This window comes from Myotis brandtii, unplaced genomic scaffold, assembly GCF_000412655.1.
Source record: "Myotis brandtii unplaced genomic scaffold, ASM41265v1 scaffold365, whole genome shotgun sequence".
NCBI lineage: Eukaryota > Metazoa > Chordata > Mammalia > Chiroptera > Vespertilionidae > Myotis > Myotis brandtii.
In genome coordinates, this window is record NW_005364031.1 from 1,815,680 (window position 1) to 1,833,378 (window position 17,699).

Below are 17,699 nucleotides of genomic sequence, written 5' to 3' on the forward strand. Positions count from 1 at the left end.
CTGGGTGAGGGGCTGATGGCTGTTTGCAGGCTGGTCAAGCCCCCCAGTGGGGACCCTCACCCCATGGGAGTTTGGCCAGCCTGGGTGAGGGGTTGATGGCTGTTTTCAGGCTGGCCACAGCCCCTTCAGGGTAGGGGTCCCCACTGGGGTGCCTGGCCAGCCTGGGTGAGGGGCTTAGGGCTGTTTTCAGGCTGCCCAAACCCCCTTCAGGGTGGAGGTCCCCACTCGGGTGCTTGGCCAGCCTGGGTGAGGGGCTCATGGCTGTTTTCAGACTGACCAAGCCCCCCAGCGACTGAAGCTCCCAGCCTTTCCCTTTTTTTTTTATTCACTCCAGCTCCATGGCCATGGCGACTGGAAGCAGGTATCTGGGGTTTATTTACCTTCTATAATTGAAACTTTGTTACCTTGAGAGGAGGCAGCAGCCGGCTGGGAAGCTTGGCTTCTTCCATCGCTGGGACAACCAAGCCTCCTGCTTGCTTCAGTTCCGTGGCTGCCGGCCGCCATCTTGGTTGAGTTAATTTGCATATAGTCACTCTGATTGGCTGGTGGGTGTGGCTTGTGGCGTAGTGAATGTACGGTCAATTTGCATGTTTGTCTATTATTAGGTAAGATAGAAAAGACAGACAAGAGAATGGAAGCCAGGTCTCCATGGGATGCTGCTTCTCTGAGAGACAGCCACCATGCCCACAGCCGTGTCTTTATTTGATAGCAGATGCCACGAGGCAAAGTAAGGGCGTGACCAAGACGTTTACAATATTCTCCTGGGTTTCAATCCTACTCAACTACATGCACCTGAACTCTATCAAGCCTACATCACTCAGGCACATAGGGCCACATGTTCGGACCATAGGTTCAAGCTTACAACTATAGCTGTTGGCTATAATTGTGCTGGGAGGGCCCTGCCCTCCAAGCTGGGACTTGCATGTGGCAATGAGAGGATTGTGCCCTCTCATCAGTCCAAGGCTTGAACCTGTCCAAAACACTGTAGCGGTTCCCCACAATAAAGTTTTAATCTACTTATATAAAAACCCTGGGTGTAACATCACTGACAGAAGAGTGTCCAACGGGAAGAAAGTCAGTCCTGCAGTGGTCGTCTTGGAAATGGCTGCGCCCTCCCCCAGTTGTTTCCTGGAGGGCAAGGTTCAGGCAGGAACCAGCCCTCAGGGCAAGGTTTCAGGCAGGAACCTGTCCTCGGAGCGGAGCATGGAAGTGAAATGATTTGTAATGGATCTATTATTGAGGCTAACTTTGGAAATACTATATCTATAGATCAGTGGTTCTCAACCTTGGCTGCACATTAGAATCACCTGGGAATCTTTTTGAAATCCTGATTCCTGGGCCTCATCCTCCAGAAATTGTTTCTTTGTTATGGGGTGGGGCCACAACGTTAGTAACAAAGAAATAGAATTTCCCAAAGATGAGGCCCAGAAACCAGGTGATTCTAATGTGCAGCCAAGGTTGAGAACCACTGATCTATAGATATAGTATTTCCAAAGTTAGCCTCAATAATAGATCCATTACAAATCATTTCACTTCCATGCTCCACTCCGAGGACAGGTTCCTGCCTGAAACCTTGCCCTGAGGGCTGGTTCCTGCCTGAACCTTGCCCTCCAGGAAACAACTGGGGGAGGGCGCAGCCATTTCCAAGACGACCACTGCAGGACTGACTTTCTTCCCGTTGGACACTCTTCTGTCAGTGATGTTACACCCAGGGTTTTTATATAAGTAGATTAAAACTTTATTGTGGGGAACCGCTACAGTGTTTTGGACAGGTTCAAGCCTTGGACTGATGAGAGGGCACAATCCTCTCATTGCCACATGCAAGTCCCAGCTTGGAGGGCAGGGCCCTCCCAGCACAATTATAGCCAACAGCTATAGTTGTAAGCTTGAACCTATGGTCCGAACATGTGGCCCTATGTGCCTGAGTGATGTAGGCTTGATAGAGTTCAGGTGCATGTAGTTGAGTAGGATTGAAACCCAGGAGAATATTGTAAACGTCTTGGTCACGCCCTTACTTTGCCTCGTGGCATCTGCTATCAAATAAAGACACGGCTGTGGGCATGGTGGCTGTCTCTCAGAGAAGCAGCATCCCATGGAGACCTGGCTTCCATTCTCTTGTCTGTCTTTTCTAAGCCTTTCAGCCGCTCCCACTCAGGTTCACCCTTGGCCGTGCTGGCGCGGCACACTTTATAAAGATATGCCTCCAAGCTCTGAGGGCGGGTTCCTGCCTCAAACCCCGCCCTCTCCAGAAACAGCTCCAGGAAACAGCTGGGGGAGGGTGCAGCCATTTCCAAGACAACCCCTGCAGGACTGACTTCCTTCCACTTGGTCGCCAGACCAGTGGTGATGTTACACCACCCAGGGTTTTTATATAAGTAGATTATGTTATTGCTTATTTTAAAATTATAGTAGGAAATACATTGTGCCATTTGGAAGTTAAGGGGGATCTACAAAAAAATGTTTTTAAAAAGGAGGTGTTGGTTCTGAAATGGTGGGTATGGCCATAACTCAGCAGCAGTTGCTGGGCACTGAATTATTGTTAACTTTCCTAGTTCTGATCTATGTCTTCTTTGTAGATCTATAACCCATTCTAGGCTTTGTGTGTTAGGTGTAATATTAACCACATTCCATGTAGCACATCATATATTGATATTCAACAGCCTATCTTTCTAAGATAAAAGAATTCTAGATGAGCAAATTCTTAGTAGGTTGTCCTACCCTCTCTCCCCCGCACCCAGACACTAAATCAGTTTGAGATAGCCTATATGGTTAATTCTTTAAATGTGTTGCTTAAAGATTGAAACTCATTTCTTTTTATTTTTTTTAATATATTCCATTGACTCTCTCACAGAGAGGAAGGGAGAGAGACAGAGAGCCAGAAACATCGATGAGAGAGAAACATCGACCAGCTGCCTCCCGAACATCTCCCCCTGGGGATGTGCCCGCAACCCAGGAACATGCCCTTGACCGGAATCGAACCCGGGACCCCCCCAGTCCGCAGGCCGACGCTCCAAGAACTCATTTCTTAACCATGACACATTTTCAGGACTCACTTTAAAATTAAATCTTAGGCTATCATTAGCAATGTATAGGTATTCTCAGATTTCTTTTATAGTCTCCTGTTTTGATGACCTTTTCATACCTCAGCCCTTTGTTTAATTTTATTCAGAGTTAGAAAATATGGTAATTATGAACAACTTCTTGGTAATTCTGCAAATAAAATGGAAGTTTAAAAAAGAAAGATTTTAAAAATGAATTCATTTGATTCCAAAGCTGATATTAACATATTTTAATGCAGAGGAAAGAGCAAGACGCATCTTAAGGTTATTAGGAGTCCGTCAAATTGCCCTACATCAGCTCACAGAAGTTACATGTTTGCTGAGGTCAAGGAACTGTTTCATGACCTTGAAGGGTATATTAGTATTTCTATTTAAGTCATTACATTTTCAAACATTGGAACTGCTCAGATTTGGTTCAGTGCACAAACCAATCACTTAGAATGTTAAAGAGCATGACTTTGGTCTCCTGGAGACAGCTCTTCTGTAATGGAGCTCTCCTTTGCATGGCCTGCCTACCTTTCCTGTTAATTTTTTTTCTTGGTGTTTTTTTTTTCCTCTCTTGGCAGCCTACATTATGAATGCAACTGATAGAACAAACATCAACACCTAACATTGGAAATTCTCTCTCCAGAACTCATTTGAAACACATGCTGAGGTTCTCAAATGGCAAGTTTTATAAAATGTCAGAGCATTTTAGAGTTGGAAGTGATTGTTGGATGCATATTACAATCACATGGGGAGCTGAAGCGAATACTAATGCTTCAGCCCAACCTTCAGAAATTCTGATTTAGCTTGTTTGGGGAAGATTGGAGGCTTCTATATTTTTAAAAATCTTTCCAAGTAATTTTAATGTCCAGCCAAGTTTGAGATCTACTTGGCCTGTGTCATTCAATCAGATTTTAAAAAAAAGATATTCAGAAAGGATTTGACATATCCGATGTCACACAACTCAAAAAGCTGAGACTAAAAGTCAGATTTCCTGACACTTTAAAAAGTCTTTACACTTTTTTGAAACTAGTCTTTAAGAGGTGTCCTTCCACAAAAACTTCAGTCATAAGTCCAGCATGTACTTCAATTTTGGAGCTTTATACAGCTAGGTACCCCTTTCTAAGGGACCAATTTCATCTGATATAATACATTGAAAGATAGTCACATTTAGAAAATGCTAATCCTATAGTTCCCATAGAAAGGGGGAAGGGTTGTGTTTTGTGCTGATTTATAAGGATAAGCATGGTGAGGCCAAATTGTCTCCATCCTTGATGAGAATTTTCAGAAAAGCAGTATAATCTGTACTACAGTTCAATCTGTTAGAATCCTGGGACATGGGGAAAAAATATCGTGCTAGGAATTTACACCAAATCAATTTTCAACTGTATTATTTACAACACATCATTGCTGTTGATTGTACAGATAAAAAAAAGTCCTCACAGTGGCAATGAATCATCTGCTTTTACAGTGATGGAATTTACAACAACAGAAAGACACACAAAAAAGAAAAGATTTAAGGGTTGACATTTAGCCATTGTTTACAGTATTCTTTTAATATGGATATTGATTTTCAGCATTTAGAGCTCAGATGTCCAATCTCCACAATGGCAGTTGAACATTATGCTTCTTTTTAAATCTTGTGGGGTTTTTTGTTTGTGTTCCTATTATTGCAAGTACTGGAGTTGACAGTATTTTATATTTTCTTCAATGATGTTTTGGACAAAGAAAGAGCACATTTATACTCTGAATGAACATCTGTAACGTAGAATTATACATAGAATTATTGCACGTTGACATGTCATTATGGCTGCTTTCCAATAAAATATTTCACTTGACCCTGCTCTCCCCCAATCACCTGAAAAACAATGGGTTTTCAACTATCTAGAAATTGGCAAATGTTTAATTTTGCTGAACTACAGAAGTATGCTCAGCTTGAATATTTGGTGCATTATCATAGAGTTCTAGATTCTAGCAAACTTGTGAATATAGGAAAAAGCAAATTGGAAAAAATAGCTTTATCTCCAGGTGATAAAAATTCATGAATAGCTGAAAGGAGAAGGACATAGGATGAAAGGGTAGAAAATCCCAGAATATTGAAAACAAAGATTAAATAATATGTAAATGACTATGCAGACATTTCTAAAACTTGTGATTATTTTTTAGTGACTAGTAAAAGGCATTTATTAAAAGTTCAGTTGAATACTGTGAGTTTAAATATCATACACAGAACACAGTTATAGTGAGTTATGAGAAATTGAATACCAGGAGAATTTAAACTGGTTTCTTTTTAAGAGATGATAGAGGACAGACAGAAAAGAGATGCTTTTGTTTAAAGGCAGACACCAAAAGCACTAATATAGGATAAGCAGTCATGGATAAAAGAATTGAAGCTTGGAAATATATATAAATTATAAAATATAAATTATTTGATTCAAAACAACAGAAACAAAAAATGTATACCTTTCATTCAATGTGAAGAAAAATATTTAACTACTTGGAAATGGACTGAGAATCTTATCAATAGGGGACCTGACTATGAGTTACTGGATTGGAACTAGGAACAGGTTTGAAAGTTACCTCACCTACTCAACCAGCCAATAATGCTTGACATTGATGCAACTTAAACAGTAAGTTCTTTCATGAGCACTGAGTGAATTATCTTGACATATTTTATATTTTATAATTAGTATAAACATTGACAAAATTTTTTGAAAACCTAACTTTTTCTTCTGGGTTTTCTGTTACCAAAGTCCTCAGATAGTCTTATCTTTCGAATTTGAAGTATTTAGAACAACCTAATACGAATGACTCCCTTCTAGAAAGTAATTTCCTCAAGGGCCAGAATCAGGTTTCATTTTGTTTTTCTGTATTCTTCTAAATATGTTTAAAACCTCACTCACCCTTCTCTCTAAGTTCATTTCCACAGTTCAGATCCTCATTGCTTTACTCTTTTATGCCAGCATCCTTTATGCTGTGCAGAGCACTTAGCATAAGGTACATTCTCAATACACATTTGTTTAATAAATCAGAAGCTGAATGAACAAGTAAATCATTTCTATGCATTTTTCCCCCAAGATGATGTGCACAGAAAGTATTTGTATATTTTTGTCTGTATCTTTCTCCTTCCTATCTCCACTTCCTCCGCTGACAAATAGACTCAAAGGCTGCCCAACATAAATGATTAGTATATACAGTTTCATGGCACTTTTTCTGCAACTTCAGACTGGAAAAGAGAAGGAGAGAGAAGAGGATGAGGCATGATGACACACAATTTAGAAGAAAATTGAGACTTTCCCTTATTACATTCTTCAGTAGCTGTTCTTTGATACTCTCAAACCAAAGCAAAGAGAAGAACTGCATGGAGTGGGGAGGAAGGTAACAGTGTATAGAGAGATCTTAGCCTCCTGGACAATGGAAGACTAAAATAAATCATAGATGTCATATATTTCATCATTTAAACTCTTTCTTGATAATCTCCATGCTTGCCATGGGCAATCCCATGAATTCTTAAAGTTTTAATTAATACATTATTGCTAATGACACCCACTTCTTTGCCTTTAGTCCTAATTTCTTTGCTGCATTTGTTCTCATGTATTCAACCATCTGTTGTGTATTTTTCCTCTGGTATCTGGCATCTCAACTCCATATTTCCCAAACTAAACAATAGGTTCATAATAAAACAATTTTCTGGTTTTTTTTACAACTTACTTTTTGGTTGATAATGCCTCAACCTACTTATTTAAGCAAACCAGAAACTTGATTCTAAACAGAATCCTCCCACATCCTCTCCAATCACATCACCAAATTCTAATTTTTTAATCTTCTCAACATATTTCAAAACCTGACCCTTCTAAATTCAATTCCACAGTTCAGATTCTCATTCCTTTAATATTTTATCCCAGGATCCTCTAAGCTGTTTCTCAAATTTTTGTTTCATCTTCTTCAATAAGATCTTCTTCCCTGCTACTGTGACTTACTTAAAATGGAAATCAAACTGTGTCATTCTTCTGTTACAATTTCCCCATGGCTCAACTTCAACCATCTTGACAAGTTCATGCTCCTTAACAGCACACACACTGCTCTCCAGGCTGGCTAGTGGTTTTGGAGATTTTTCAAACCTCTTCTATGAATGTGCCTACTCCACTCCTCTCACTCTATCTTGGGTGTATGGGGGGAGCAGGGAGAGAATTTAGGATGGCATGTCTTTTCTCAGGTCTGCAGAGTCCCACCAGGAGCTGAAATCTTCCTGTTATATTTCCCTAAATCAGTGACCTGAAATGCTGAGGTATTAGATCAAGCATGTCAAACTTGCAACCCGCGGGCCCCAGGCAGCCCACAAGGAATATTTTTGTGGCCCAGTCAATATAACGGTATGTAAGAAATGTTTTAATAAAAATTTCATAACTTAATTTTTACAATATCCTGTTATACATAATTATTAATAACAAACTACAATGTTTGCTAGTGACTGATTAATCATGTTGCATTCATTTCCCTTACACACCTTATGTGCAGGCGCACCACTTCTCTCCACTAATACCAGCAGCGAATATTTTAGCAGCCAATTGCCACGTCATTAGTCTTGTACTGACTTGTTTGGTGTGCGCAACAGGAAATATTTCGCTTTCAGAGAACAAGAAAAATAGGTTTATATGTGTTACACTTTATTAATTTGCACAATTATTCTGTGTCTGGTAAGTTAATGTTCAAGTAAAATGTTAATTTTTATTAAAATGTTCTATTATTTTATGTTAACAATTACTCATTTATTTCAGCCCTTTGTATTCAGCATGTCTCTATCAAAATAAACCTTGTTTATTTGGCCCATATTAGCCTTGGAGTTTGACATGCTTGTATTTGACGCAAGCTACAATCCTCTCCCTCCCATAGGAGATGTCTTAAGACTGTGCACCTTCTCTCTATCCTGCAGAGCTGTGCCAAGTGCTGAGAGCCACTCGACCGTTTTTTCTAAGGCAGTGAACCTTCCAACCTCCCTCTCCTCTCATAACCACTAATCTTTCCCCGTATATATGAGTTTATTTTTATTTTGTTCTGTTTGTCTGCTTTTCTTCTTTTAGATTCCACATAGCAGTGAAATCATAAGCTATTTGTTTTTCTCTGGCTGACTTATTTCACTTAGCGTAATACCTTCAAGGTCCATCCATGTTGTCACAAATGACAAGATTTGCTTCTTTTTATGGCTGAGTAATATTCCTTTGTATGTATATACCACATCATCTTTATCCATTTATCCATCAGTGGACATTTGGGTTGGCTCTAGTGCAGTGATGGCGAACCTATGACAAGCGTGTCAGAGGTGATGCGCGAACTCATTTTTTTGGTTGATTTTTCTTTGTTAAATGGCATTTAAATATATAAAATAAATATCAAAAATATACATCTTTGTTTTACTATGGTTGCAAATATCAAAACATTTCTATATGTGACACGGCACCAGAGTTAAGTTAGGGTTTTTCAAAATGCTGACACGCCGAGCTCAAAAGGTTCGCCATCACCGCTCTAGTGAATAAACTGCAGTGAACACAGGAGTTTCTATAATTAGTGTTTTTTGTATATTCAGAAGTGAGGTACCTGGGTTAAATGGTAATTCTATTCTTAATTTTTTGAGGCAACTTCATGGTTTTCCATGGTGGGTGCACCACTTATATTCCCCCAACAGTGTACGAGGGATCATCATTGTTGGGGCGCATTTTTCCCTGCTGGTGAGATGAAGTCTCTGTCTCTCCTTTCCGTCTTGATGCTAGCCTTTTATCCTTTGCTATGGAGGCTCTCATCATCCAATCTTCAGGCCCCTTTAAGAGGGAATTATTCCACATGTAGTTGTAGATTTTCTGTGTCCCTGGGAGGAAATGAGTTCAGGATATTCCTACACTGCCATCTTTGAAAAAGGCTGTCATATCGTTTTTAAAAAAGTAGTAAGTTAGCAAGTGATTTTGAGACCAAGACCAAAGCTCTTGTGTGAGATGTGGTGAGCTCTATTCTCTATTCTTATTTCTTTCCTAAGAAACAATAAAGAAAAACTTGAAGATGATTAAGATACTTCTGAACATTACATAAATTATGTTGGGCAATGTCTATTTGTGATTAAACTCCTAATTAAGATAATAATTTTGGGGAAGATTTCTTGAAATAATTAATGTTCGTTTTAAGTAAATGAAATTACAATTTCAAAGGGAAAATGGCATAATGATCATATTCAAAATAGTGGGTAAAAAATATGTCAAAAACATTTCCTCTACTTGTAGTTGTTTAGCGTGAAACAGTGCTATTAGACAAAACACAAACACACCAACTCATTTAAAGAGGAACACACCCACGGGACTGTGTAATGACATGCCTTCAGTTTCTGACTTCAGCCGGCTTGATTGGACTGTCTTTTTAGAGTACCACGTGATGACTGAATTGGTACGGACATTTGATCACACAGCTTGTGCAGACACCTACCCATCAGTCCATAAAATTTATTTAAACAAACAAACCCTTTTAATTATGACCAGGAGCTTTGCATATTTTCCTATTTGATCTTAGGTGCTTCTGCCTGTACTTTGTTTAGCAGAGAAACTAGTTTTATATTAAACCATCGGGTCCTGTAACTGTTTTACTATCAAGCATTTATGTAGCATTTTATGGCCTCCAAGGTATTTTATAGCCCCTGATCCAGTTTTTTTTTTTTCTACCTAATCCCTTTGGGCAGTAACCAAAATGTTGTCATTTCCATTTTTACAGACTTAGAAAGGTGGTTATGTGAGGGCAAGGAACCAGCAGAAGGTCAGATGATAAGTTAATAGTCAAAAAGGTATTAGATCTTTGGATTGCCAGGTTTTTTCCCCGCTATACTGACTCCTTTCTGATTTGTCTGTGAAGGATTTCTGAAGCTCAAAAAGGATGGATTTGTTAAGTCTTAGATCATACCAACTGTAAGAAAGCAGCAATAGTAGTATAATTTATTGTGAACTTTCAAAGTATATACATGGTTAGTGTAGAAAATAGTATCATATCCAAAAGCATTGAAACTGCTTATGCATTCTTAAATTTGAGTAGCCAAGCTGAATTTATTTAAAAAGCATGAGTCTTATGTTGTCAAGGCAGTTAGATTGGCCATCTGGTTAGATTCATAATATTCATTTGGGGGGGGGAATGAAAAATCAGACTAAAATGTCATCTCAAATTACATAAACGGGAGAAATGGTGAAAACACATACAGCCAATAAAAAATTAGTAAAAACTTAATAAATGTGAATTTTCTATTTGTCAAATAGTGGTGTTAAGTTAGTAACTATAGCGTTCTCTGGAATTAAGACTATAAGGGGCTATTTAAAATCTTCTTTTTTAGTTGACATCTTAAAACATAATCTAGTTAAAATCATAGTCTCTTAAATACTTGGATGGTTCAGATGCTTTTTAAAAGGCATTTGTTCACAAAAGAAAGTGCTCACTTTTATTGTCAGTTTGTTATTAAGTTGAAGGCTTGTATTTGCATGAAATTCTTTTTCAGAAAAATGTTAATAGGAACCAGAATGCAAATAAGAGGAGGAAGCTGCCCAGATATTTCTCTGTGGTTCTCCTTGACAGGCAAGTCTTATGTACATATTCAGTGGATGAGCTTCACTTGCTCCTAGGCTCAATTTTCAACTAATTAGTGTCACTCAAGCATTATGTGCCTTTGCATTGGCATTTGATCGAATTTCAAATCCTCTATTTGAAGGAATAGCACCTTGAGAAGAATTCATTTTTGTATTTTATTTAGCCTAGGCTATGTTTACATTTAATCTCCATTCGTTTTAAATACATTTTTACTATTCTTTTGGAGCAAGGCAAAGCCTCTCTGGCTGTGGCAAATTTCTTTCTTTCTTGACCCTTACCTTATATGCTTGTGTGTGTGTGTGTGTGTGTGTGTGTGTGTGTGTGTGTGTGTGTTTGGGGGGTAGGGGGGCAGATAATTGACATGTGCACAGACTTGATTGCAAAAAGCTCTCTATTAACTAAATGACTCTGCAACTTATAAAGAAAATAAAATATATTAACTTTGTTCACATTAAGGCAATGCTAATATATTAATAGCGTCACAAGACATTGTTCTGGGACCTATCCTTGCTGGTTATTTTTATTTTCTTCAATTTGCCATATGTTTCAAATCTCCAAAAACAAATGGGACATAATAAGAGCTAAAATGCATCAAACATTTTATGTATAACTATACATGCACTGTCAAATTTAAATCTTTTCAAACACTTTCAATATTATTACTATTATTGCCAATTTACAGATAAGAAAACTGATGCTCAGAGGACACAGAATACTTTATCCAAGATCAGATAGATAGGAAGTGATCCAGGAGTGATACCAACCTTTGACAGAGTTGAGAGCCTGAGATCTTAATACCTATGCTGCACTGAATAAAAATTGTTTTGTAAAGAGAAAATAAGTAAATGCTATATTTAAAAATGTATATCAAGCCCTGGCTGGTGTGGCTCAGTTGGTTAGAGCATCGTCCCATGCACTGAAAGGCTGTGGCTTTCATTCCCTGTCAGGGCATGAAAGTTAGGTTGCTGGTTCAGCTGGATACCCAGTCAGGGTACATATGGAAGGCAACCTATCGATGTATCCCTCTCACATTGATGTTTCTCTCTTTCTCTCCCAAATTAATTTTAAAAATGTATATCCATAAAATGTTTGGTAACAGACATCATGGAGTTGAGACAAGCCATTCAGCTGTACCCTCCCCAAATTCCTGATGCGCCAAATACATGAGCATAATTAAATAGTTATTGTCTTAGTCTCTAAGTGTGGAGTGTCTTCTTATGCAGTAGTCCCAACCAGAATAAAACTCACCTTGCTATCCTGATGTAAACCCGCGTCATCTTTATCTGGACTTTATCAGGAACAGCTCTTCCTGATTTCACTGCTGTTCCCCATAGTCTTGTCTCCACCTAGCAGCAGAGGTCAGTTGATGATACTCTTCCCAAAATCTTCCAGTGACATTGTACTTTTCACATAACAAGAAATGGAGTCTCTAAAGCCTTCCATTATCTACTTCTTAGGCTTCTGCCCTTCATCTGCCACTGCTCTCCCCCAGGTATCCCTTGTCCTAGCCATAGTGGTGCATCTGTTCTTTCTGGAACACTCCTCCTTATTCAAGCATGCATCCTTGTTCTCTGTGCTCCAAGTAGATTTTCCCCAGAAACCTGTGTTCCTTGCATCCTATTCCCTTTATCCAAATAAAATACATTTAAACTTATAAAGAATTTTTATGAGTTTGAGTCAAATTGAGGACTTGCCAGGAAGCAAGATCTCAGATGCTCTGGAGAATGAGTTTGGAGTTTCTTTTATGCATTTGGAAATAAAAGGATGGCAAGGAAAATTACATGAAGGTAGAAGAAACCAAGGTGGGGATTGGATTACAGAATGGTTAATAAGATTATGTGCTCCCTTGAGGGTAATTTCAAGGGGTCTGAAAAAGATAATTACTCTGGCATTTCAAAGGTGTGTTAACCTAGATGCTCAAGACAAATGGACATGGCTTGCTTAAAAATCTTTCACTTAAGAAGTTATAGGCCTGGGGCTTGACTACCCACCATGACCGCCCAGTTAGGAATTTATGAGTATCAGATCTCCCTGTGAGGTTCATTTCTGTCACTGGAATTGCCAGTTTTATTACAGAAACCCCTCTTTTTTGTCCACATCTTCATGCCTTTGCTTAAAAGTCACCTTATAGAAGGCTTTCATGGACATTGTATATAAAACAGACACCCTACCATATTGACCTTATCCTGTTTATTTTTCCTCATAGCTTTTACCACCACTTAACATATCACATATTTATTTGTTAATCTGCTTATTATCCATCTCCTTCCCTTCCTTTTGTGGGGTGGGGTCTTTTGGGCATATATGTTGGTTTTCTTCCCTGAGGAAATTTGTTTTGTTCAGATCACTAATCCCAGTGCCTAAAATATGCCTGGGACAAAATGGGTTTTCAATAAATATTTGTTGACTGAGTTAATTTGAACTGCAACAGTTAATTTAAAGAGTTACTTTCTATATTCCTTAGGGTAAGTTTTTGTTCTTAGACATTATAGAATTAGGTACAATTTTAATTTGAGCATCTCCTTGTACTTCCAAAAAAAAACCTTGTGGACAATGGAAATGTTATATAGGTAATGATTTTTCAAAGATTACATTTTACATTACATTTATAGAAGACTATAAAAGAGAGTTCACCATATCATTTTGAGAAATGTTGGTCAAGTTTTATAGGCCAATGTGTTGTGCAAAGGTTGTAGTATGCAGGTTTCTGGAAAGGGAAGAGAGTACACGTTCAGCCAAGGTGTCAACTTTTTATTAATGAAGTAAATGAGCCATCAAATGCAGTTAGGAAAAGTGGAAATCTGACCTGTGTAAGTTATTAGTTCCTTTGTGCCTCAGTTTTCTGGGATTAATAACATATGTTATAAATGTAAAGGGGGATAACTTTGTGTCAGAAATTAATTTTACCTTTTGGATCATAGTTGATTGCAGCTACTCAACATTAACCAGGAGAGACTGGTATTTTATTCCTAAGCAAAACAATATGCTTGAGGTACAGGTTTGTGGAGTGGTAAGATTGGCTGTATTCCTTTAGCAATTCCTTCCCCCTTCTTCCCTCTTATTCCATTAACGAAATCTGGAGTTGACCTAGGTCAAAGAGTTCTGCCAAAGTGTAGAGAAAATGGCTTTTCTGCTTTTAATAACGAAGCCATAAGGTTTGGTTCTCTGATGTTAGGAGCATATGATATAGAAAAGGTAAAATAGAAGTTCGAAGTCCTGAAGGATTATGGAAAGGAGGAAAAAGATATAGTGAGAGAGCATGAAAGGATAAAGCAAGTGTAGTCTTAATTTCCTTTCTTTGGGCTTGAAGAGGACATGTGTTAGACGAATTGAGAGTTATGTCTAGCATGAAAAGATTTCTCTCCCCATCTTAACTTTGGAATTCTAGAAGGAACAGGTAACATCGCAGGAAACCCTAATTAAAAGAGTGAAATGTTGTGATCAAGCTGAAAGAGGATCTGGTTGGCCTTCCCCAGCCTCTCAGATTGTATGTGGGGTGCATGCTGATGAGAAAGCCAGGGTCTTGCTATAGATCCCACAGTGTAGACTGGATAGACCACAGGGAGTTGGGGGGCAAGTGAATGTCTATTGACCTGCAATCAGGAGAGCTGGAGGAAGTTCATGTTATTTTATTCCAGGGGCAATGCCTAGGTCAAAATAAAAAGACTGCAAATACACTAGTCACAGATTAAGCCTCGGAAGTCAGCACATAGACAGGAAGCATCGCCCCAGAATGCAGTCGACAATTGCTAGTGTCTACCCCGAGACTAGCACAAGATCAGGGCATTATTTCACCCTTCAGAAGGGCAAGGTCAAGTCACCCACACTCTCCTCTGGTACCACATTTTTGAGAAAAGACAGGAGGAGAGAGAGGCTCTCTGAAAGACTGAGTCATTTACCCCAACTAGAGACCAGGACCTAGAGCTGATATTCACATGATCAGATTGCTTTACATTTAAATTGAGCATTTAGTTAGGGTTTTTTTTTTCTTTTTTTATGATAGCCAAGTGTAGGGAGTTCTCCCAATTAATTACCAAAACTAAATGACGTTTTATTTTTACATCTGACTTCTTATGAGTTTTCTTCACCATTATAGAAGATGTTGAAAGAGTTTGAAGTAATGTTTATAGCGCTTAGAAGTGCTTGGTATTTAATAGTTCCTAATAAAATGGTAGCTATTACTATTTTAAAAAGTAAAGCAACATTCTTGTAGGGGAAGTCATTCCATAATGGCCAAGGGATTAATAGCAAAACTGTCTGCTCTGATTGGACAGTGGTCCTGGCTTTCAGGAAACCCAAACTCCCTATCTTTATGCCCCCACCCATTTCTCCTTCACTTTTAAAACAAAACAAACAAACAAACAAACAAAAAAAAACACACTCCAGTAAGAAAGGAAGTTTTGGAAAACTTGAACCTTTAAGCATAACCTGAAGATACCATATTTGTTATTCACTTGTACTAGGTATTCAATCACTTTTGATAATCTTGTATTAACAAGTACTTAATGTAGATGGGTTTAAAAAGAAACATTTTTTGCACTTCTTATGGCCATGATGTTTCACATGTGTCATCTCATTAATCCCTACAATTCCATTCTGTAAATACAACTATGCTCCCCATTTTGCAAATGGGGAAACTAAGGCACAGAGACATTACATAACTCTTCCAAGGTTACATAGCTAACAACCTGCACTGGATTTTGAGTTTACACAGTGAGTTCACAATGTTGTTCTTAATCATGCTATAGAGATTTGTTACTTTGTTGAGGACAGTCTGCTTTGAAGCTTACATTTTGTCATTAGAGTAGTTGATTTCAGTACATTTTCACCAAAAATAAAAACAAAAAACAACTTCTGCTCTCAACAAAAGAAATATTTTAAAAATACATCACAGATAAGGTTTCAACAATTATTTTAATTTATTAGTTTGTAGATCTATCACACAGAAGTGCTTTTGGTATGGACATTTGAAATAGGATTTTGAAAAAATTTTAACAAAATTTTATCAGCAGGTTCTTTTCTTTAAAAAATCTACTCATCAGGAGATATTGTAGATATTTTTCCATTAATGTAAGTGCCCACATTTCTTATAAAGAGAATTTGAAGGTGCTTTTTACCCTGTAGTGTCAACATCTATAATTCCATTTCTTTATTAAAGGTAGTTGAACACAATGAGCAAAATTCAAAGCTGATAGAGCATTAGAGAATAACTGTCACATTTCCAAAATGAAAGCACATTTCTGAATGTTTGAAGAAGTTTAAATAAAAAAATTATTGCTTCGTGAGAAGAAGAGCTAATAAAGTCCTTCTGGAATAAGAATGTAATTTCTGAAATTAGACGGGAGGCCCCAGGTGCTCAGTTTGGTGGATTAAAAAGGAATTCCCAGGTTTTCAGCCGGGTGGATTACAGGGGAAGCCCCAGGTGTTCAGCCTGGTGGATTCAGGGAGCTCCCAGGTATTCAGGATGTTGGATTACAAGGGAGGCCCCAGGTGATCAGCCTGGTGGATTAAAGAGGATGCCCCAGGTGTTCAGCATGATGATTACAGGGGAGGCCCCAGGTGTTCAGGATGATGGATTATAGGGGGGCCCAGGTGTTCAGGATGATGGATTATAGGGGGGCCCAGGTGTTCAGCTTGGTGGAGTATAGAAGAGGCCCCAGGTCATCAGGGTGGTAAATTAGAGGGGAGGCCCCAGGTGTTCAGTATGGTGGATTTGAAGGGTGATCCCAGGTGTTCATTTTGGTGAATTATGGGGGATACCCCAGGTGTTCAGGATGGTGGATTACAAGGTAGGACCCAGGTGTTCAGTGTGGTGGATTACAGGGGAGGCCCCAGGTGTTCAGGATGGTGGATTACAGGGGGACCCCAGATGTTCAGCATGGTGGATTAGTGGGTAGGCCCCAGGGTTCAGTGTGGTGATTACAGGGGAGGCCCCAGATGTTCATCTTGGTGGATTATAAGGTGGGGATCAAGGTGTTTAGTATGGTGATTAAAGGGGGGCCCCAGATGTTCTACTTGGTGGAATAGAGGGGAGACCTCAGGTGATCAGGGTGGTGGATTAGTAGGGAGGTCCCAGGTTTTCAGCATGTTAATTACAGGGGAGGCCCCAGGTGTTCAGATGGTGGATTAGAGGGGGCACTTGGTGCTCAGCGTCTAGGACAGGGATGGCGAACCTATGACACGCGTGTCAGAGGTGACACGCGAACTCATTTTTTTGGTTGATTTTTCTTTGTTAAATGGCATTTAAATATATAAAATAAATATCAAAAATATAAGTCTTTGTTTTACTATGGTTGCAAATATCAACAAGTTTCTATATGTGACACGGCACCAGAGTTAAGTTAGGGTTTTTCAAAATGCTGACACGCCGAGCTCAAAAGGTTAGCCATCACTGGTCTAGGATAATAGAGGACCATTCAGCTTGGTGAATCAGCAGAGCAGGCACATGGGCACCAGCTGCAGAGGAGATGGGGGGCAGATGTTGGAGAATTTGTGGCTGGCAGTTCTGGGCCATGGGGAACCTGGGATTTAGTGGTATCAGATTAGAGCTTGTTCAGCACAGCCTAGACGTGAAGCTGAAGGCCTTGAACCTGGAGGGCCACAGGAGGGCCACAGTGGGGGAAGGCCTGACCTCTAAGTCATTGTGTTCAGCCACCTGTTTCTATTTCACTTGTTACAGGATGATGATAATCTACACTAATAAAAGAGAAACATGGTAATTGGCGTACGACCGCTACCCTTTTCATTGGCTAATCAGTGAGTATATGCAAATTAACTGTCAGCCAAGATGGCGGCCGGCAGCCAGGCACTGAAGCAAACAGGGAGGCTTGCTTGCTTCAGTGACTGCGGACTCCAACGTTCCCCACCTAACTTGCCAGCCTCTCAGTTGCAACTCTAAGCAACTATATACTATGTTGCAAATAAGAAGCTAAACAAAACCCCAGAAAAGGGCTTCCATTCAGCCGGGCTCGGACCGCAACATTGTATCTATGTTTTCAGCAGCAAGGCCTCAGAGCTAAAGCTGGCCCAGAAAAAAAAAAAAAAAAA